Source organism: Acinonyx jubatus, chromosome E2 (assembly GCF_027475565.1).
Source record: "Acinonyx jubatus isolate Ajub_Pintada_27869175 chromosome E2, VMU_Ajub_asm_v1.0, whole genome shotgun sequence".
Classification (NCBI taxonomy): domain Eukaryota; kingdom Metazoa; phylum Chordata; class Mammalia; order Carnivora; family Felidae; genus Acinonyx; species Acinonyx jubatus.
Genome location: NC_069396.1, coordinates 28157028 through 28180601, shown reverse-complemented (window position 1 = coordinate 28180601; position 23574 = coordinate 28157028). Strand labels below are relative to the sequence as shown.

Sequence of the window (23574 nt, the reverse complement as noted above, 5' to 3'; positions counted from 1 at the left end):
TCATCAGACATTACACCATGAGTTACTTATTATGACTTTCTTCTTACAGATGAGAAAAACTAAAGCAAATCTGTTGTCCAAGTTCACCCTCCTGGGGTGTGGCCTGGATGTCATCCCAAGAGTTTTCTAGGACCCTGTATTGCATTATTCCAGGGTTACCATTCACATTGTGTTATGTATGAATGCTACATCCAGGATCTTTTTTCTGATTAGCTTCAAATCAAGTAGGAGAGAGAGAACACATAGGTAAATAAACAGTAACACAGGGTAAAGTCTGGTAAGGGGCAGAGAATGTGCTGTGTATGTTCCTAGGAGGGAAGAGGCACTTACTCAGATGGAGGCAAGGAGGTGCCAAATAGCTCATAATTTGAAGTCAGTTCTGTTGTGTTTCGCATTGTGATCCAAGTGTCCGATGCATGTTTCTGATATTCTAGGAAATGTCAAGAACGGCTATTAAGCTGTGACTAGCCATAAGTGGTTAGGACATCCTCTCAAATGTCTGACTGTGCCTTCCCTCTTCTTTTCCTCCTTGCCCTTTTCGGGAGATAGAAAACGTTCCATCGCATTAAGTAGGGCTGTTCCCTCCCCAGGCTGGATGCTCAACTGGTTCACACAGTCCTGAGTCAGGAGGTGATTCATATCTGGGCCTCAGATGCCTTTCCTGGTAGGTAGGGATGGACCATCACCCAGCCTTTCGGTTCTTGCAGGAGTGTGAGTTGTAGGGAGGTACCAGTGTCAGTGGAGAAAACCAGATGAGAGCATTAATGTTCTGCTGCAGTAAGTTTGGCAAGAAAGATTTCCAGCATAAAATTCTCATGTAAAATGTGAGATGGTGAGACCTGATGGTGAACTTGGGGCCCAGCCACACCGCCCACCATGCTAACTGACTCCACAGGCCACTTGAGAGTGGCATTTGCTCTGCTCCCATGGGAGCTCAGCTGAGACTTGCTGACGCCCTGCTGCCCGATTCCCTAGGACAGGCTCCAGGTTCTGCACGCTCTGGTCCTGCCTGCCTCTCCAGCCTCTTCCCTTGCCAGCCACCTTGCCTCCTTGTATGCTGATCTTCCTTCAATTTCTGACACAGACTCTGTGTGGTCTCTCATGCATCTCCAGGCCTTTGTCCACATTGTGCCCTATTCCTGGAGCCCTTTTTACCCTACTCTGCCTGCCCAAATCGTACTCAACACCCAGGCATCAGCACAGATAGGACTTCACAGAAGCCTTCTCTGAACCCATAGGCCACTGGTATTCCCTCGCACATTGAACAGATCTACCCACTGCTCCTTCTGTTATCTTTTCATTATAGGTATACGCCTACACCTTTTTTTTTTAATATGAAAGACACCACTTTGAGGGAATGTGCTCAGTTAGAGACATTCCTTGCCTCCACCCCTAAGCTACACCTCTGAGTTGACCCATTCCAGAGAGAGGCCCCTGCACCCAAGGGACACATTTTTTTTTGGAAATGTATTTATGTTTTTATTCAGGAACAATCAAAATGTTTTTGAAGTACGATTTTGGTCCATATCATATTATATAAGCAGTTTCACCCTGCTCCCCCCACCACCCCTTATCCAAAATCCATGGATGGAATATCTAGGAAATGCACAATTTGCATCTTAGAAATAGCAGCATCCCCACGGGGGACCTCGTGAGACCTGGAGACTCAGCCTAAAGAAGGCAGCCTACTCTTCCACCTATAACAGCCATGGTTCAAAGGCAAGTTACATCTTTCTCTTAAGATGTCAAGGACGTTAAATGTCCTAAGGTCAAGGACTCAGTTGCTTGTGGAGATGTTGATGCACTCAGGGAGCATACTGTACCTGATTACCATTGTTTTTCCATTCCAGTGGGTCTTGGGTTGAAACTAGCACTTTGGGTTAAGGTCTGCTGTGATTAACCCTCCCCTCTCTTGCAAGCCCCAGTTTAAGGAGGAAGTCCCTTCATGGTTGAGAAGTCAGCCAGGCTTGGAAAGCTAAGGTGTCCCATAGCATCTTTGCTCTTGCTTATACCCTCTCACAAAAGAAGGCTTCCCGGGAATCCCCTTAGTTGCTCAGGTCATCATGATTGTAATTGCCTTCCAGAAAGCCAGAGGTCTTGAAAGGCATCTCTTTGGTAGCAAATAATAGGAGCTCTTTCCTTCTCCCACCCTATGTCCCATCCCCCAGATAAAGATACTAATACACAAGGAGGAAATTTAACTTTTTCTAGGCCACACAGCAAACCAGCAGTCAAGACTTGAACCCATATCTCTTGACCCTTGATGCAGGCCTTTGTCCATTGCCATGTTCTGCTTTTTCTGCGGTCTGTTATGACTTCCTCTGTTCTCTGGAAGAGTCCTGAAACTCTCAACCTACAAAATAGCCCCTGAGAGAGAAGCATCTGGAGGCATGTGCTAAAATTCCCAGAGCAGAGGGGAAACCTGTCTCGCAGCTCCCATCAGTAGGGTAAGGCCCTGGTGCCTTGGGCTCTCCAAGGTCTGAGAATCTCAATTCCCAGAACTACAGAAGACCCTCGTCCATCGAAAAGTCCGGCAAAGTAGAGGAAGATTGTCTATCTGGCTGATGCCGAGAAACAGTGGGACTGGAGTTGGAGCCCCAGAAACACGACAAGGGCAGGAGATGGAGGCGCTCACTGACGGAGCTCTTCCACATCTATTCTTTTTGTAAAGCCTTCCCACAGCTCCTTGGACAGCTGTGTGGACCTCTCTTTGCAGGTAAAGAAGCTGAAGCTGGAGGCAGACCTGGGACAAGGGCTCCGACCCGGTAGCCTGGGGGTCTGCCATTGTTCCCACCCGCCTGCAGAACTTCATCCCCACCTCCTCTGTACGCACTTCCCTCCTCCCATGAAGACATCACCTTGGAGGGTGCTCCCCAAAATGATTCACTAAGAGCCTACTACAGCCAGGCTCTGTGATAAGTTCCAGGCTTTGGAAACAGAGTGGTACTTGAATTTTCTCCTGCAAGTGTTCAGAGCCTCCTGGAGGAGGCAAGGGCCTAAAACTGGGGTTGTTAATGTCCTTCGGGTCACAGACCCCTATGAGAAACTGATGAAGGCATTAAGAGTATCCTCAGGAAAATGCCCCTGCGGTTTTGAATTTGAAGAAACACTGCATACAGGGTCAATAGTCTCCCAAAGAGGCCCGGACCCGCCACACCGTGCCTGGGGTGCTCCTGGATCGCAGATAAAGAAACTCTAGGCCAGATAATGATATCATAGCCTTGTTCCTTGAGAAGAGTTGTTAATTCTCTGAAGACATCTCGTCACAGTGAACAGAGGATGGGAGCCTGCGTGTGCCTTTGTGATCGTCGTTATCATTTGGGCAAAGTTGTACATGTGCCAGCATCCCATAGTCTCTGATTTGTTGTCCCAGGGTTGGGGAGGAAGCCAAGGCACAGAGAAGGGTGACCAGCACCAGAGCCAGCTATGGTGCTCAGAGAGAATGGAGACGTGGGACCCAAGTGCTCTACTTCTGTGGGGGATGGCAGGAGGCCAGATGGGATGTGGGGGAGACTTAGGAAAAGAGCCCAGAGTTAAGCACCAAAGTTTTTGCAATGGGATTTCACAGGGTTTTTAAGAGCTCAACTTTGAGATGAACAGGAGGTTTAGAAAGCCTTTATAAGGTCTTTCTAAGTACTGCTGACAGCTAAGAGTGGCATGCCCCTGAGAGTCTATGATTATCTCACAGGAGAGATCTGTATGGGAGCCTTATTAAGAACAGAGCATGTCAGTGGGAGGGAGGAAGGGAGCAGCAACGTGTTCACAGCTCTGGAGGGCAAGTGAGGCAGCCTCCTTGGTTTGCAACGTGCCTTGCAGTCCGTTTCATTATTTCTGCAAAGACCCACAAGAGTGGCAGAGAACCCCATGTGCCCCAGAAATTCCAGGACACTAGGGTTGTCATAGCAAGAGGTAGTGGCTGCCCGTTTAAAGGTACCCTTAAGATAAACATGGGCTCGGGGTCTGCCCCTCTACATCCAGAGTGATGTGACAATCTAGATTAGAAGGTACCCCTCAGAACCTAGAGCCCTACAATTCCCTGGATTGGTGGCCTCCAAAAAAGAGCATAAAAGATGTTGCTTCAGTGAGATCTTAATCCCCTCCCATGTGCTCCCGGGTGTAGGGAGTCCCAGTCAGCCCCGCCGAAGACTTGAGGTTCACTCTGGAGCCTGGGAGCCTGAGCTTCCACATCAGGTGGAAGTGCAGAAATGGAATGGGCCAAGGATAAACCCAGGAGACGGATCCTGGGAGAGCATGCGGTCCAACCCCTTCATTTGACACATGGGACAGCAATGTGACATGGCTTTGCTGCTAGACTTGTGAGAACTGCTGATGAGGGCAATAATAATAGCTAGCATATTTTGAGTGCTTGCTGTGTGCCGGGCATGGTGAATTGATAATATCTTACGCATTCTCCGTGAGATGAGCATCATAGCATGGTTGGGTGTCCGTGTTATATACATGAAGGCCCTGCGGAGAATGTGGGCCCTGGAACGCCAGCCCTCAGCTCCGGTACCTTCTGGGTGGGTCCTGGGTAGTAACTTAATGTATTAGTTTCCTATTGCTGCTCTTCCATATCACCACACATTTTGTGGCTGAAAACAATACACATTACTATCTTGGCGTTCCATAGGTCAAAAGTCTGGTACAGGTTTCATCAGACTGAAATCAAGGTATTGACAGGCTTCATTCCTTTCTGGAATCTCTAGGGAAGAATCCATCTCTTGCTTTTTTAGGTTGCTGGCAGAATTCACTTCCTGGGGTTTATAGGAGGCCCTCTTTTCTTCCTGGTTATAAACTGAGGGCTGTTCCCAATTCCTGGAGGCTGCCACCTTCCTTGGCTTGTAGCCCCTTTCCTGCATCCTCAAAGCCTGCAGTGGCAAGTGGAATCTTCTCCGTTGCATCTCTCTGGTCTCCCTGCTGTCATTGCGTAGCTCTCTGACCCAATTGGGAAAGGATTCGTGTGATTAGATCAGGCCTACCTGGATAATCCAGGATAATCTCCTCATCTCAATGTCCATAACCTTAATGACATCTGCAAAGTCCCATTTGCAGAGTCGGGTTGCAGGGGGGGGAGGGGGGATTAGGGTGGGGCTGTCTTTAGGAGGCCATTCATTATTCTCTTACCACAGTGAGAGGGAAGAGCACTTGACTTCTTGGTTTTGTTAAGCAAGGAAGATGAGGGCACCACCTTTGGACTGCTACTATGAGCATTGAATGTAACCACCATCAGCAGAGGTCCTGGCACAGTGGTAAATGTTTACTTGGTATTAGCTGTGGGGTTTGCTATCAGACCTGGTCTATGGTTGAGACTAAGAGACATTATGTAACTTGCCCAAGGAATGACATTCAGAACTCCATGAGAGAAAAGAGTGCATTTCATTCATCCCCCGTAGCCCTTAACACAGTGCCTGCCTGGAAAAGATGCTGAGTACATGTATGTGGAGTAAATGACTAAGAACCAAAAAGAGAAAATGACCTGTATGAGCACTATTAGACTCAGAGTATGTCAGAGATGGAGAGAACCTCAGTCCAAGCCCCTCATTTCACAGCTGGAAATCAGCTCAGTGGAGAGGGAATCTGCCTCAGGTGACCGGTAATGGCAGAGCCCCAGAATGTAGCCTGTGCCTCCCTGGCCAGTATGTCTTTCTCTGTGCCAGCCTCTATTTACTTCTGTAGGGGTTTCTAGACCCTGTGGTCCTGGCCAAGCCAGAGGCAGTGCAGTGGGACAGTGGTGTTGACTCTGACCCTGGCCCCTGGCACAGCCTTGGAGAGAGAAACTAGCATAGAGGAGAGAGCCCCTCACCCTCTCTTCTTAGAGGTAGCCTTCATCAAGGCCTATCTGTAGCTTGTTGCTCAGGCTTCTATAGATTTCTAGAGGCAGCTCCCCAGTAGAACACAACCAGATGCCTGATACCCACTCATAAGGCTGCATGGCATAGTCAGGGCGCTTGGGTATAGTGTACCCAGTTCACTTACAGCCTTATGGGACCATGGGCCATTTGGTTCCTTGGGACTCAGTTGCCCCATTTGTAACCCATCTGGACATCTCCAGGGTCCCAAGTGACAATCCTGGACTTCAGGCCCGTTTCAGAGGGATGGTTCAGGAACATTCACATCAGCCTCAGACAGAGATGTACTGTTGTCCCGAGGGCTCCCTGGCTCTGCTTAGGCTAAACACAGCTTGGCAGCCCATGAGATCTTTCTGGACAGCTGGTAGTGTTCCCTGTCTCCGTGAGAGCCAGCTAGGCGGGACGGAGTAGCGCCCAGTGTCTGTGGCCCCTGAGGCTGTGCCAGGCTGCCCCTGACACGAGGCCAGCACAGGGAAAGCCATTATATTTCTGTAGAGCGGAACGTGGCATATACCCTGTCTCATGGGAATTACGGCTTCACTGTTATGTCTGATTGTGTGAGAAGAGTTGAATAAACTCCGAATTATTCCTTTCTAGGCAAGAGATGTCAAATGTCACAATGTCAGGGGTACCAGGTAATTTGTTGGAGGAACGGAGGATGTGGCGTATGGTACTGTGAAAGGGGAACTAACGTGTGTTCCTGCCATTTGCCAGCCCAGGCTTGGCACTTTTGCATATTGCCTACTTTCACTTCAATCCCTTGAGGCAGGTATGATTTTTCCCAGTTTTACAGATGAGGAAATGAAGGTTGGTAAGTGGTGACATTCCTGGTCACCCAGAGGATACTAACGGGAATTATGTGGGCTCTAACTAGTTGGATCTGGGCTTCATTGGCTATCAGGTCAGCATGTAGGTATATGCATTCTGTCCAGATCCGCGGGGGCCAGAGCCACCTCCCCTACCTTCTGATGGAGGATGGAGTTCGTTCTAGCAGAGAGGGAACAAGTAAAACAGTGCTGTGATGACAACCCCTTTCATCGGTACGACAAAGTACTTACCGAGTGTGTGCTGTGTGTGCTGTTCTGGACACTGGTGATAAAACTGTAAGGGCAAGAGTCAGAGTCCTTGCCCTCAGGGAGCCGCCGTTCCAGTTTCAGAAAGACACACAGCACAGATAATAGATGACAGATACTTAATGCATGGAGAAAACTAGAAAGGAAAACATGATGGAGGGCAGCTGGGGAGCTGCTTTAGCTAAAGTGGGTCAGGGAGCCAGCCTTCCTTGAGGAAGGAAATCTTACACCCCAATGATGAGAAGGGGTAGTCATGCAAAGACCTGGGAAAGAACTTTCTAAACAGGAAGAACACAAAGACAGAGACAGCAGTGAGCACATGGTGATCCAGCGACGACCGGATGATGGGAAGGCTACCAGGGTGGCTGAAGCCAAGGGAGTGAGGGGGAGGGGGAAGGGAGGCCGCAGCCCTGGGAGGAGCCTAGGGGCTGTCGGGAAGAAAGTGTGTTGAGAAGCCCCTGGAGGGAGTGAATTAGAGATATAGTCTGATGTATACTCACTCTGATTGCCATGTGGAGGACAGGCAGTGGAGGAGCAGGGGGGGACCAAGGAGACAGGGAGACGGCCTCAAAGTCCTCCAGGTGGGTGAGAGGTGGGGGCGACTGGGACCCGGGTTGTGGCCATAGATGTGAGAAATCACCAGAATTGGGCAATATTTGCAGTATGATTAGGACAGTGGTGTGCTGGGAAGCGAGCCCGAGTGGAAGGGAAGCCCTTGTTTGTACCGTGCCAATTTCTGTGGTGTCCCATTCCCACCATGGCTGCTTCCAGGCTACCAGTCTGACAGTGCGTGATGCACAGGCAGCTCTTGCGAGCCAGGGTGAGCCCACTCCGGCACACTACGGTTCCGCTGTGGACAGTCAGGAGGCAAGAACTGTGTTCCAAGGGCTTCGGGCTGAGCAGCTCCGTGGTAGTGGTGACCTCCACTGAGGTGGTGAGGGGCAAACATGGTTCTACTGTGGCCATTTTCACTTTCAGATGCGTATTAGACATCTGTTTTACAAACTCTGGGCGTGTGCCTACTTCATCTCATTTAAATGTCAATCCTTCCAATACCGGTGCGGTTGGTGGTTTCTTCTCCATTTACAGAGCAATAACGTGCAGATAAAAGGGGCTAAAACCCTGGCCAAGGTTGGACAGCCAGTAAATGGCAGAGCTGAGTTTGAACTTAGTTGGGTTTGATGTCACTCTCAAGAACCTAAGTGTTGTAGCCAGAAACTATGCCATCTTCGGCTCTACAATACATTTCTTAGGATTTTAGAAGTGGGTCTTGAGTAGGTTTGGGAACAGCCTCCAGACCAGAGATTGCAGGATGGTTGCCTAGAGGCCATACCTCACCCTCAGATGTGAATGGAGTATGGGGGTTTTGGGTTTTTTGTTTTATTTTTATTTTTTTGAAGATGGGGAGCTTTTCTTGTTTGTTTCATTTTGGTTTTTGCCTTCTATGGCATTTTTTAAAAGAGAACAAAGTAAGAAGTGGCATTGCTTTATAGACGAGTGTATGTTCTCTGGCCACCACCTCCATCCCCACCCCACCCCTTCACTGCCTACCTGCTTAACGCATGTGTGGCATAGCAGGATCGACAGGAAGGTCTCACCCTGGGGTGGGCTTGACCAGGTGACCCTGCGCACTGCTCTGGAGCTGGTGGCACTTTCCAGAGCCAGGGAGAGGGTCTGGCCTACCTCCATCTGGACAGGTTCATGTATTCCAAGTGCCACCAGTGAGCAAAGTTCCCCCAGGCCTAGTCTGGGCCCAGCCAGGCTGCACTAGGATAGGTCGAGCACACCTGTGAGGTAGCAGGTCTCCCTGGACATCTTGGATGTTGCCCCTCGTTAGTAAAACATGTTTGGGTCTGTATCCTTAATATATGTAATTATATTCTGTATGTTAAAATGCATAGGGACAAATAGGAAAATTAACTACAAATTACTGTAACTAGAAATGTTAGTGTTTCTCCCACGCCCCTGTGGATCACGGGAGCATACCCCCTCTGGTTCCAACCCACTCTCAACCCGAGCCTGCTGGCCTGGGGCTAGTGCAGTGGGAAGAGCTTGGCTGGTTCCAGGTCCCAGGTCTGCTCATTAGTTTGCTGCGTGCTGTGAGCACGTCTCCTCACCTCACTGCCTCACTTCCTCAGGTCCACATAAGTGTCTCTTTCTTAGGTCTTTTCCGACCACCTACCCCACGTAAACCAGCATCCCACCCTACTGTTACTACCTCTTCTCTTTCTCTGCCTTTTTCTTCCTGAAAGTACTTACTATCCTCTGACATGTATATATATATTTTTGTTCATTATCTGTGTTTCCCCATGTATGCTCCATGAGAGCAGGGATCAGCTGTTCTCTGCTGTGTGCCTGGCACATAGAAGGAACTCAACAAATATTTGTCAATTGAATGAATTTCCTTTTCTCTGTATAACTGAATGCTTCTGAGTGAACCTTTGTGATGAAGGAGAAATGAAAAATGACTTTAATGCTCAAAAGGAGGATTAAGAGAGTAGAGGTAGAATCATTTTAAGGAATGTCTGCTTTGTTGGAAGACACCACAGTTGTCTTTACTGATTGTTGGGGGATAGAAGCTACAAGTAATGGGATCTCTGCTGACCACCAGGTACTATTCTAGGAGGTGATAGACAGACAGACAAAAAGAAAGAACTTAATCTTCACAATAACCCAGTGAGGCAAGTTTCATTATCTCAATCTTATGGAATCAAAGCAAACAAACAAACAAAAGAAACACTTGGCCCAGAAACTTAAGTGAATCTCACTGGAAAGTGCCTAAAACCGTGGCAGGCACCCAGTGAATATCTGGGGATGGAAGAAAGCCCCGCTATTTATGTTCCTAAAGCTTCTCAGGCTCTTCCACCAGAGAGCCTTCCTGGAAGAGGGGTGTATGCCCAGGGAGGTCAAAGGACATCACCTGAAGCAGCCTACTTCAGGCCCAGAGTTTCTGTGATATCTGGCTTTTTATTCTAAAACCTCATGTGAAATTCATATCACAAAACAAACTCATCTTGTTTGTTTTACTGTAAAAATGATGCTTTTGATTATTTAGCTCCTTACATTATAGTTTTGTTTTGTTTTGTTTTTTTGAACTTCCATTAGAGCTGCTGCTCGTGGGTGGTAAGCTCCTGGTGTGAGTTTTATATACCAGAAGTCATCCAGCCCAGTGTGCAAAGACCACAGTGGAGCCGGGTGTGGGGCCTGGTCTCTTCCATCCCCTCAGCGGGATCTCGTGCCACTTGTCCCTGTGTAAACATGGCTTGTCCAGAGGAAACGGGATGTTCACTTCCAAGCCCGGGCCATCTGTTGTTTCAGACCTGGATGGTGGCTGCACCTGGGCGAATGGGGCCTTCAGCAAACAGTGCCTTGCCTGGCCCCCTGATAAGGGCTTACCTCTCAAGCAGATTTTATAGCTCTGCCCTTCATCCCCAGTCAGAGAGTGGGTGGGGAGAGAATGCAATAGCCCTGAAGCTGTTGGAATAACCTTTATGGTTTGTTTTCTATAAACCAGAGGTCCAAGGTGGTATGTGAAACAGACCGCAGAGACTTGGCCTACAAGACTCTGATGTCGGGAGAGCTAAGGGCCTTTGGGAAGGGACCTCTTGTCAGGTTAACGCTTCAGTGACGGAGTTTCCCATCACCTCTCTAAGGAGGGAGTAACAGCATTCCGCTGGGTCTTGGGTGACGTTTCTTCAGTCTGTGTGTCTTTGTTGGCCTCCTTCTAGAAGCACAACCCATGCATGTGCAGAGGCATACAGTGGTTTACAACTGGAAGGGCTCTTAGATTCCATCCAGCTCACACATTTCACAGATGGGAAACTGAGGCCCTGCCCCACTGTGATCTGGTACATCCTCCACTTCATGGATATATCATGAAGCCAAGGCCCAAAGACACAGCAAGAGGCAAAGAGAATGAGAGTATTCAAGTCCAAAAGAGGACGTGCTGTTACTTGGGCAGTTTGGCTTACTCTGTCTCTGAAGAACTTGGCTGGTCCCTGTTCAGACCCAGCCCAGCCAGGTCCCAAACCTCTGAAGCCCAGGGTGGCTGACTTGGGGAGCCACTGGGAGGTGGGCTCAGAACATACTCACTCTACCCACCTTCATTCAGGTCTCTAACCAAATGTCACCTCTTCCAGGAGGCCTTCTTTTAAAATGAGAGCCTGTCTTTTAAAATAGCACCCCTCATCACTCACTGTCCCCTTCCTTTGCTTAATTCTTCACCTGCCACGACCTCTCATGTGTTTATTTGCTCATTCTCTGTTGTCCCTTTCTAGAACATATGTTCCCTGAAGGACAGGGCCAGGTCTGCTTTGTTCACGGCCATATCCCCAGAACCTAGAAGAGTACCTGGCATGTTCTGTGTGCTTAATGCATATTTGTTGAATGAATAAAAGGAGGAATGGGGGTTGTGAGGGATCGGAAGAAATAAGTATGGTGCGGAGGTACTGGAAGGAATCGGGCAGTTCTGAGAAAGATCAAGAGATATGGAATGGGCAAGAAGAAGCGTGTGGGCTGGGGGCCTCTGCAGGATGTGGAGCACATGGAGCTGCTTACAGACCGTCAGGTAGCCATGGGAAGGAGGGGTGGTGATAGGGTAGAATCAGGGAGATCACTGTATTTGGGGGAACAACTGGGAGGGACTGGATCAAGGAAAAGAAGTGAATATCCCCCTCATTTCTGAACCAATTACATAAATCTGACCACAGACTCTGAGTCTTTTGAAACTCACCGAGCTTGATACTAGGCACTGGCATCTGAAGTCAAGGGTTTTTGATTCCCTGGTGGCCCAGCCTATATTTCCCAAAGGGCCTCTGGTCCTTTGAGGCTCAGTAGCTTCCCCCTAACAGGGCAGGGCCCTTGGCAAGGTGAGCCTGGTCCCAGGAGGCAGGTGTATCTCAGTTACAGTGTCACCCCGTGCTGCCTGCCACCGGGTGTCAGATCATAGTGAGAAAGAGATTGTGGGAGCCAGAGGGGCCCCTGGGCCATCTGGTCCATTCCCATCTATTGCAGAAAGGTGAGTGGGGCCAGTGCCTGGAGTGGATAAAGGACCTCCCTGAGGGCACACAGCAAGACAACGGCAGAGCCCAGACCAGACCAGAACCTGCTTTTTTTTAAAAATTCATACTTCACTATTGTTGTTGCTTTTTTGATGTTTTCTCCCTCCTAGAGCCTCCCCTACAAAAATAATAATAATAATAACAACAACAATCCCCAAAACCTTGGCAAGGGCCTCCTGATGTCTGCTCTAACATGACTGACCCCCTTAAGCCTTATAGCTCTGAGGTAGTTGCTGGAGAAGTTCATACATTTTCAGAAATGTGCCCAGTGAGACAAATGATGTTTCAGGCTAAAGAAAGTGGTTCCAGTGGGCCAGGTGTTTCCCAAGTTCATATTCCTTGGAATTCTGATTGCATGAGCTTTTAACATGTGGTCTATACCCCCTCACAAAATAGTTGTAAGGCAAGTTAAGTCTAGAAAATCCTGCCGATTAAATCCCCATCTTGGAGAAACACAATGGTCTTTAGCATATTAAAGGCTCTGAGAAGTTCTGTAGTTAAAAAAACTCCCAGCAGCTCTTTTTGTACAACTCAGTTTCCCACACTCGTTTGACCTCAGAACTCTTTTTGCCTGAAAACTGTCGGCCTCTCACAGATCTGGTCTCCTCCAACCACAGACGAACTATATCACTCACTCAAGTTAATACCCAACTTTTACTTATTATTTTATACACTCCTGGGTTTTTTTACTTTAATAGTAAATATACTGGGGAAAAAAAATAGTCATACTGACCTCCTCAAAAGGGGTGTGGCAGGGTGCCCCCAACTAGCCTTTGCTTCTTCTTCCTAGAAGGACAGAAGAATGACAGCTTCACAAGGACATCTCTTCTTTACACTTACAATTCTGTTTTTATTGTCTTAAGACAGCCTACGGCCTCTTCCCATTTTGTGAGTACAGCCAAACACGTCCTCTACACAAATGGCTTTCAAGACAAGCCGAAAAGAAGTCACCATCAGGAAACCGCATCAAAGATGTTCACATAGCTTGTGAGGCAGGTGTCATTGCACTTCCGTGGGTTTGAATCCTGCCATGACCAGGGAACGTTATTTCATCTGGTTATAGTCTCAGTTCCCTCACCTGTTCAATGGGGTGCCCGCAGTATCTGCCCAAGACTGTTTGGAGGTTTACGTGAGATCCATGTGTAGCATTTAGGATGGTGTGCAGTGCAGCTCCAATACCTCCTGAGCACTTACTGTTACTGTTACTATCACTAGAATGAGAGCTCTGTGTAGACATCAACTTTGTTTTGTTCACTGCTGTACCCCCAGTGTTTAGAACAGGGGCTGGCACATAGTAGATGCTTAGTAAAGATTCACTGACTGACTGAGAAATTGAATGGATGGTCTTCTCTGTATGGGCAGCAAAGCATGTTTCTGAGAATCAGATTCCAGCTGAGCAGGCACCAGGTTAGAAATGAGCTGCTTTCTGCAGGGCGAGGCTTTTACTTCCTCTGCCCTATCCTCCCTGTGCATCAGTGGGGAGCCAGCACCCAAGAGGATATAAGTCACAATGTGGAACTCAGAAGCAGAGAGTGAGGCAATTTCCTGGAAGGTGACGGTGTCATCTGAACGTTTCAGGCCTTGAGGTTCCAAGCCTTGTGGATTTCTATTCCTGGTTATTGCATGCAGGTCTGTGTTTGCCCCAGCCGGAGAGTTGCCAGCATGAGAACCACTTGTGCAGTATCACAGGAATGAAGCTGCCTCTGGAGCTGCTTTCCGGAAGGGGAAGTAGTCCTCGCTGTCAAAGCAGGACCAAGAGCCCTTTGGCCACCTTAGCATTCTTGCCCCCCAAAGGCTCCACATTCCTTCCTCTGGGGTTTGCACCACAAAATGGCATGTGAACCCTTAGCCTGCTGGTGTTGATTTTATTTTCTCTTGAGGAAACAAAACCGAGGCACTAGACCAAAATAAGCAGCCCAGATGTTGTGCTGACCCGGCTCTGCTGGGAAGCCGTGATATTGATTTGCCCCTGGCCTCCCTTTGCCTTCAGTAACCTCAACTCTGCCTGGGATACCTAAGCTGAGTGGTTGATTCCTCTCCATTCCGTGGCAGTGTGTTCATCCAGACACCTACACCCACGTTGTTTTATTCCTAAAGGAGCCAGGGTTTACCTAGACTTTGGTATTTTTAAGGACTGTGAGTGGCCCAGCCCTCCTGGTGTCTGGTGACACCACAAGGAGAGTCTACCTGTCTCGCCCTCTCTGGCTGGAGGACCCGGTGGCAACCAGTCTAGGGAGTGGCAAAGGCCTGAGCAAAACTTGCGTGACCAGCCAGACTCATGGCCTTAGCCCTCTGGCCCAGAATGTCTTAGGCTGGGGATACTTAGGATTGGGGAGGGATGCACATCAAGACTGATCTCTGCAGAGGGGGTGGACAGAAATGCTGGAGGCCTGCAGCTGAACGCTGTCTTTCAGGAAGTACAGCTGGAAAGAGAGGTTAGCTGTGAATCAGCCAGGCCTGAGATTCCTCAGCCTCTCCCATGGGGTTCTAACAGCCAGTTTGGAGAGATCTCACGAAAGACAAAAGCCTGGGTGAGCCTGTGAACTATTTCAGAGCTGACTCAGCTTTTCTCAGTTCTGCAGCTTCCATTTTCCCCAGTCCCTGGGTCATTTGCTTCTCATATCCAGAAAGTCTTCTCTGAGAGCATGGAGTTCTTGAGGGCATATGGTTCAGAAGAAGACCAGCAACCACCCCACCCCCCGCCCACCATCCCCACAACACTCTTGTTCTAGGACCACAGTGGGTGTGCAGACAGACGGTCCTTTCCAACTCAGAGATTCCACCAAGAGAGCACATTCTAGCCCTAACAGTTGAAGAGACCAGCCTGCCTCTCTCCCCGTGGTCAGGGGTCTGGGTCGGAGACCCGTTTCACTTGGGGTGACAAGTGCATGGCCATCTACAGCTGCACTGCACCTGGCTTGTGAATATTCAGCCAGCAGTCTCCCCTGCAAATGTTATCCATGTCTCTCTTACCCCCAGCTCCCCAGGGAGTTTAAATATGGGTCTGGGTGCTTGAGATCCACAGATGACACCCATTCTCTGACCAGGCAGAGATGCTTAGCCACAGCTCACAACTCTGAGGGTGCAGTTGGAGACCAGGGAAAGGGTATCAGATTTGTGCCCTCTTGAGATGAGTTATTTTTTCTAGTGTGACTCCCTCAAAGAAATTCCAGGACTTCCCTCTGGTGGCATGTGGCATCAGGATGTTAATAAAAGACTTAGTCCATGTAGATTGTCAAGAAACATGAAATAGATTTAGAATCACAAAGAAGTTAGGAGCTTCAAGAGAGTAAGGGCAACTACCCTGCCCTTCTAAATCTTTTTTTTTTTTTCAGAGACAGTGAGCAGGGGAGAGGGTCAGAGGGAGAGAAAGACTCTTAAGCAGGCACCACACACTGGACATGAAGCCTTAATGGGGGCTTGATCCCACAACCCTGGGATCATGACCTGAGCTAAAATCCAGAGTTGGACACTCAACCAACTGAACCACCCAGGTACCCCCACCCCACCCTTTTACAAAGGAGGAAGCTGATGCCCACAGAGGCCACAAGGACACACAGCAGTTGAATGGCTTCCACTCTGGCAGCCTCTGCCGTCTGTCATTTCCCCTCAGCTCCTAGGGTGTTCCCTTAGAACACACACCAATCTAAAACTTGTCTCCAAAGGCAGTGCTCATGGTGGAATGCTTGCTAAGAGAGAACCTTCACTTTCATGGGTCTTTGATGGAGATGTGGAGTGTGCCCAGCCTTCCTCAGGCCTCCCTGACTATTCTGCTCTGCAGGCTGCAGCCTCTGTGTCCTTTTATCCTTTGACCACCTAGCTCTATCCTGGGACTAAGAAAAAGAGTAATCCCACCTTGCAGCTAGCCTATTGGACCAAGAGGAATGTGCATTGATTTTGGCAGGAGGTAAGATATTGATCTTCATTGTTGGACTTGTGTGCATCTCATGGCCATGTGTCAAACAGGGAGGGAAATAGAGTGGCACTTTGTGTACAGGACTTGGTAAATCTTTGTCATTTGAAATCATCACAAAGAGGGATCAAGACTCCCCTGTTTTCACCTGAGCTGGTGAGTCTGAGTCACAGTGTATTTTGACACAGGGAAGCTAAGCATTGGTCTCAAGGTAAAGACTGTGTCAGCCCAGTCTCCATTTGAGTCCAGGCAGTCATTCCTGATGCTGCTTCATAGGTAAAGGGGAAACAGTGTTCTCCCATCATTACTTCTCAGATCTTTCCAGAAGAAGCTGAACTGGTTGACATTTGCTGGCAAATCCACATTGATCTCCTCTGAAGAAAAGAAATGAGTGATATAGGCAATTCTGGCTGTAGTTGATATTGAAGACTTTTAGTACTGTTGAAGAGAAGGGAACGCATGTTAAATTGTATCTTTTCTGTTCCCCCCACAATTCTCTCTCTCTCTCTCTCTCTCTCTCTCTCTCTCTCTCTCTCTCTCACACACACACACACACACACACACACACACACACACACACTGATCAGTTTGAATCTGTGGGGCTAACTGTCAGAGGTAGACTGAAGGAGAGGAAGGGGAAATAGAAGTGCCCTTCTTAGGGACCTTAGAGATTCCCAGATATGATTTCCAACAGGTATGAACATCACTGGTCCAGGCCAGCCCAGTCAGTTTAATCGGCCAGGGTCAGAGAGATAAAGTACCAGTGTTTGATCAAACTGCAAACAAAAGTCAGGACTCCCAGTCCAGTGCTCCACCTTACTGTACCATGTTACTTCTCTCACCTGAAGTGCTCTTTCCAGGCTGGCCCACGACTCCCCAGAGCAAACTGGTCTCATGACATTATAGTCACACCAGCAGCTTTTTTCTCAAACTCAGTGATCGTCCGTAATCATCACACACCTTATGGTTTTGAATGGCTTTTGTTTGTTCCACAAATCCAGACTCACCAATAGAGAATGAAGCTTTAACACCATTAAGTATTTTCAGATTCCGAATACATTCTGAAAAGGGTTGTCAGAAGTACTTTAGCCAGTGGCAGTGTTGGTGGAGCATGTGTGTTTTTACATTTGGGTACCTGTGTCTAGTTACACTGCCCACTGCTGGGTGATCCTGCATAAGTTTCCTTCATTTATCTGTGCCTCACTTACCTCATCTATAAGATGGGAATGATAGGACCTAATTTATAAAATCAGAAGGATTAAGTGGAATGCTGGTGGCACATAAAATGCATTCAGAGAGTATTTGCCATCGGCATCTGTGACGTCACCATCATCATCAGTTTATTCTTCTCTCTCGTTTTCGTTTACATTAATCTCTCTTATAGTTGTAGATGTTATCAACCAACACAAATAAATATGAAGAATCAAAGCACTAAAGAGTAATGACATTAACCTGGTGGGGTTTGTGCAGTCATTCAACAGATAATTTCTTTTAAGCACTATGTGCAAGACATAGAGCTGTATTTTGGGGTGAATAAGATAGATGTTCTACCTCCATGAATCCTATCTCTTGGTAGGGCGACAGGCATTTATTGGGTAATTACCAGTATGCAGAGTGTCACCACATGGATGCCTTATGTCTGATAGAGGAAGGAGAGAGAAGAAATCATGCATTCTGGTGGCCACCCCACTGTTCCAACCAGAAGAACGCAATGATCTCCCTGGAAATCAGTCTGTGTAAATTTAACTCTAGAGGGAAAAACACAGCCGTTCCATTTCCAAACTGGAATTCTCCCCCCCCCCCCCAATGTGTTTTTGGGAAGCACAGATGCCTTGGCATTTTCCCTCTAACAATAACACAGATTGTTCACAATTATGAATGGTTTTGGTTGACTTCAGCTCCAACAAAACCATGAATCATTTCATAACTTCTGAAATTGCAAAGAAATAACAAACACCGTGGCTCCAGGGGGAAAAAATGGACAAGTTATGGGGCACAGAGTCATCTAAATTAAAACATGAATCCTTTTTTGTTTATTTAGTAGCTGTACATTGCAAGGCCAGCTGACAATGGATAAAAAAGCCAAGTTCAGTATCTTGGTACCTGGGGGTACCACTTGTACATTCTCATCTGTGTAATCCATAACTGGCTATGATATAACCTCCTTTCTTCAGTTTTCTCAAAGCTTTGAGCCCAAAGCATTATTTCATACATTTTACCATGTTCTAAGGAACTGAGAGGGAAAGGAGGTACATGGGCTGAGTCTCATGTGATAGAGGGTCTCCATCATGAATGGCGTTACAGATACCCACATGCATATACACCCTTAAGTGGGAGCACTTTTTCCAGTAGTCTTGTTGCATCCTTCTTATACTTGGCCATCAGACCAGGTTTTCGAAGGGTGGGACTGAGAGGGTCAGACTTCCCTGATATGTGACAGCCTATGTATGAGGTGCCAACAGGGCCTAGGACTTGAGATACAGGCTAAGATATAGGTTGGCAGCTCCTTCTCTTCCATCTTAATCTAGAAGGATGCTTTTTTTTTTTTTTCTTTAAAAAAAAAGGTGCATCCTGGACAAAGACACCCAGATGTCCTTGCCCATGCATGCATTCAGAGGCACAGCCAGGCTTTAACATCTCAGAGCTGAGACTAGGTTGGCAGGTAGGGGCAGACATATGATAACAGTGCCATAGTCTCTGAATCTTGCCTTGCAACCTATTGACATTCTTTTTTAATGTTAGTAATGTCAGTGTAGCTATAAGAATTTGTCGAGGGGCACCTGGGTGGCTCGGTTAAGCATCTATGTCATGATTCTGGCTCAGGTCATGATCTCACAGTGCAGAGCCTACTTGGGATTCTCTCTCTCACCCTCTCTCTCCACCCCTCCCATGCTTGTGCTTACTCTCTCTCTGTCTCTCTCTCTCTCTCAAAATAAATAAATAAACTTAAAAAATGTTGAAAAGGTCCTTCTTTTGGAAAATAGGTTCCAGAGAGCCATTGCTGCCCCGAAACTCTACTTCTGCTCCTGTCTTCTCCACCCTGAGGGGGATAAGACAGATGGCCGTAGGCTCAGACCTGTTGCTCCGGCGTGCCCTTCCATACACACATTTGTTTTTCGTAACATTTTTATTCACAATTAACACTTGCTTATTGTAGATAAGTTAGAATATAAAGACTTAAAAAAGGAAGAAATTCAATATCATCTGGACTCCAACCAGGAAAGCAGTTAGCATTTTGGTGTATATATTTCCAGACTTCTTTTGATGCATGTGTATGTGTTCTTAAACAAAAATTAGTATGAAACCAAACACATAATTTTGTTACCCCTCCTTACACCTTTTTTTAAAGTTTATTTATTTTGAGAGAGAGACAGAAAGAGTGAGCAGGGGAGGGGCAGAGAGAGAGGTGGGGAGAGAGAATTCCAGACAGCCTCCACACTGTCAGCACATAGCCCCCCCACCCCAACACGGGACTCGAACTCAAAAACCACAAGTTCATGACCTGAGCCAAAACCAAGAGTCAGACGTTTAACCAACTGAGCCACCCAGGTGCTTCTGCCCCTCCTTACACTTAATATAGAACATTTTACCATACCAACAAATACAGTTGCCTAGCACTTTGCATGCTATGTGGACCTATTGAGAGATCTTTCCTACTGTTTCTCCCTTCTTGCCATTAGAGAGCAGAGACAATAGAAAGTGCACTTAACAGAGCACCTGGGTGGCTCAGTCGGATGAATGTCCAACTTTGGCTCAAGTCCTGATCTTGCAGTTCATGGGTTTGAGCCCCGCATCAGGCTCCGCACTGACAGTGCAGTCCACTCTGTCTCCCTCTCTCTTTGCTCCTCCCCTGCTCATGCTCTCTGTCTCAAAAGTAATAAATAAATGAACATTTTTAAGGAAAAGTGGAGAGGCACCTGGGTGACTCAGTTAAGCATCTGACTCTTGGGCTCTGGTCATGATCTCACCGTTGGGGAGTTTGAGCCCCATGTCAGGCTCTGTGCTGACAGCACAGAGCCTGTTTGGGATTCTCTCTCTTTCCCTCTCTCTCTGCTCCTCCCCTGCTCACTTGCTCTCTCTCTCTCCCTCTCTCTCTGTCTTTCTCTCTCAAAATAAATAAATAAACTTCAAAAAAGTAGTCTTAGGAGATAGTTTAAAAAGAAAATGCACTTTACCATTGCATCAAAGACTGACATCTTGGGCACCTTTGAAAGTTTTGCAGTAGCCAGTCACAATCACACCACCTGAGACACTTCCGCCTCTGAGTGGTGATTATGAGTACACTCAGTGCATCAGCCATGAGCCATGGCCAAGGTGAAGGCCAGCTCTGTAAAGTACACTGCCAGCTTTGCCACTATATACCATGGGAAATCGCCTTGGTGCTGCTCAGAAGCACTGAGCAGGTTGCCTCAGCAAAGAAAATGCTTTAATAGAATTCTCTTTAGTAATTAGATGCTTTAATAAAAAGCAGCCAGGTCAGTGTTCCCTTCTCCAGTCAAGGCTTACTCCAGCTGGAAAAAACCCTCCAGGGACAGAGAAGGCCTAGGGATGCACTGGACAGGCCCTGTCCCCCTACCTGCGGAGCCAACAAGGACTGGTCAGATACTACCAGATGATAATATCTGTCCCCCTTTTGCGCCTATATCTGGAGGTTCTAAGCCATCATATTCTTCTGGTTTTAATGAAGGACTGTTTCAGTGATAAATTCTAGAGATAATTGCTGAATGTTAATTATACTGGGGAAAAAGTTAAGAATTTTCATATTTAGAACAGATTGGCTAATGTGGGAGCTCACTACGTACAATCTAGGTGCCAGACCCTTCTGAATGTCATTGTGAATTATCACCGTAGCCTTCAGCGATGGTTGTCTTTCCCAAGGTGAATAAATAAGATTGCTGTTTATTCATTAAAAGACAGCATACGGCATCTTAGGATAGACAACTTGGCAGAGGCTGTGGTAGTGCCTTTGGAGGAGAAGGGTCTTAGCAACTGTCCTTGGGCCATTCAGAACCGGAGTCCTGTCTCCACAAAGGTAGGTCAAGCTTTTGAATCAGAAAAACAACCTGTCATTGTCTCCTGGAACTGCAGAATGTGAACAGGTGACTGGTCTGGAAAGTGAAGCAGGAGGCCCTGGGTTCAGGGCAGGGGCTCCAACCAGCCCCTCGTGGCTGAGGAAGAGATGGGAAGTGTGTCTGAAAGTCTCCTCAGCAGCCTCTGGGGAAGTGCCTTCTCACTGGTTTTGGCTCAGTCTGTACAGGGCTCAGGAGAGGTACCAGCCGGGCATGGAGACATTGTCTTGTGGACACCATTCCCTGGACCTTGCTTGTCCATCTAGTGGTGGAAAGTGTTCTGCTATTCCTCATATCCAAATTTAGTTGAGCTAGCCATCATTGGGCACCCTGTCTGTTGCCTTGCCTTCGCGTGTCTGTGGGGGAGGCAGGTATGAACATGATACTAATTTCACTCCCCTGGGTGATACCAGTTTTCAACTATTTATTTCCCTAAAATGGTTTGTTTTTTTGTCCCATGAATCTAGCCTGGCCCTGTTTAATGCTTTTATTTGATGGTGGGTCCCAAATGTGTATACATTTGAATTTGAACATGTTTGATGGCATTTCTTCTGTTGCCTAGGACTTTTATCTGGATCTCATATAAAAATCTAACTTTTCCCATTTCTGTAGACCTTTGCCAGTTCCTCCATGAAATGCCTACACAACATTCTAAGAGCTTTGTGAGTTGATCTTGGTTTAATTGGTTGGTCTAGATTGTGATTTCCTCTCTCCAAGCACAAGGCTACTCGTGGCTGGGTACTGAGGGTAACAAGGTTGTGAACTGTGAAGCAGACCAAGGTGTTCTCCTCAAGTGATGTCATCCTTCAGATCCCAGATGTGGGAGGGATTTTTGGAAAACTGTAATAGGACAAGTTCTCCACGGGCTCCAGTTTGATTTGTCTCCACACAGGATGGCCATCCTTGTGCAGAGGGAGAAGGCAGGTGATAGCCAAGGCCAAGATGCCTCCAGAGGAACAATGTTCCTTCCAGGAAGGTGGCATTGGCACCATTCAGCTCTCTCTAGGGCTCTGTACTCTTCATACTCTGTGTGCTAGGTGGTCCGGGCTCTCCTCACTGCTTCATGGAGCAGGGGCAGACCTTGAAAACTGAGCATTTCTGCTGCTGCAGCCCACCAGGAGCCATGCAGCGCGTGTCTGCAGACCCTGCAGTGCTCCTATGGAACTTTTCCCAGTAAGTCCAGAATACCTTGGGTGAGTGCTGATGCCCAGAGCCTGTGTTATAATTCCTACCATCAGGGAATGCCAGTATGATTGAGCAGCAAAGCTTGGGGGTGGGGGGGGGGGGCGTGGTGAAGCATCCCTTCTCAAAACACTGTCTCAGTGTGGAACATTGAAGGTACAGGCATGACTGTACATATAGCATACTGTTCACTCACTAAGTGGGAGGAAGTGAGCCCCTCTTCTGTTCTCTTCCAGTCATTCTGATCAAGTCGAGAAGAGAGTTTCAATTGGGCACTAAGATGTTTTTAACATTCTTCTCTAAGGCTTGTTAATCTTCTTTTAACAGACAGCATTTTATTATATGGTTTTGTTTCCTTGGTATTTACTTTCATAGTTATCTCCTATTTAAAGCACATAATACTGACTTTCCATTTAAGGCAACAATGTAGAATTTCTTTTTTAAATAATAAGATATATTTGTTTCTAGTATATAGAATTATATTAAACTGTTAAGCTAATCGAGTGTGGTGGTACATGGCTATAACCAAAAATCATGAGGGTGGTCCTTGAGTGACCAAAGTCTGAGAAATGCTAAATCAGACCTGTTCCTTACCATGCAGTCCAGCATCCTTTCTTGCCAAGGCAGCTGAGAAGGCATTTTGATTGAGTGTGTGTGGATTGTATCACTCACAGGAGCTCCCGTCTACAGGCCTGTGGGAGCTGAACATGAGCTGAGGTCATGCTGGTGCTGGCAGAGACCCTGGCCTTGAGCCTTAATGGGAAGCTACACTTGGGAAAATAAAAAGCCCCGGACTTGGGAGTTCCCTGTACCATATCTGGGAACAGCCTGTATACAGGGTGGTCACCATGGAGGATGGGGCTGTGGAGGTCACTCAGCCCACTCTCCTGCCAGCCTCGGACAGCCTCAGGGACTACAAAAATACTAATAATAAACATGTATTGGGCTCGTACTACATGCTGGCACTTCACAGGAGTTATCTTATTTACTTCTCATAATGCTAAAAGGTAATAGTGGTGGTCATAGTAAGAAGAGGAGGAGGAAGAAAAATATGGGGAAAAAGTTAATATTTATTGAATACTCTCCTCGAAATGATCTGCAGATCCATTGCAATGCCTATCAGAATCCCAGGTGCCTTCTTTGTAGAAACTGACAAGCTGATTCTAAAATTCATGTGCAATTTCAAAGAACCCAGAATAGCCAAAACCACAAAAAAAGAAAAAGAAAACAGGACTTATACCTTCCCGTTTCATGACTTACTACAAGGCAGCAATAATCAAACAGTGTGGTACTGGCACAAGGGTAGACATATAGATCAATTGGAGTAAAACTGAGAGTCCAGAAATAAACTCATTACATATATGGCCGATTAATTTTTTATAAGGGTGCCCAAACCATTCAATGTGGAAAGAATAGTCTTTTCAACAA

At 47.3% G+C, this 23574-nt stretch overlaps 1 protein-coding gene and 1 long non-coding RNA gene across 4 annotated transcripts in view; one reads left to right on the top strand and one right to left on the bottom strand.

Moving 5' to 3' along the window:
• Window positions 1-13602, bottom strand: part of LOC113595264 (uncharacterized) — a 33423-nt gene extending 19821 nt beyond the window's left edge. Inside the window, exons 1-2 of one of the 2 annotated variants that reach the window (XR_003415749.2) lie at window positions 13308-13602; window positions 12716-12768 (exon numbers count right to left, since the gene is read on the bottom strand). This is a non-coding gene — a long non-coding RNA (uncharacterized LOC113595264). The remainder of the gene's footprint in view (window positions 1-12715; window positions 12769-13307) is intronic. The other variant, XR_008293423.1, reaches the window with a different exon arrangement.
• Window positions 1-23574, top strand: part of GNAO1 (G protein subunit alpha o1) — a 170751-nt gene that overhangs the window by 25810 nt on the left and 121367 nt on the right. The window lies entirely within an intron of this gene.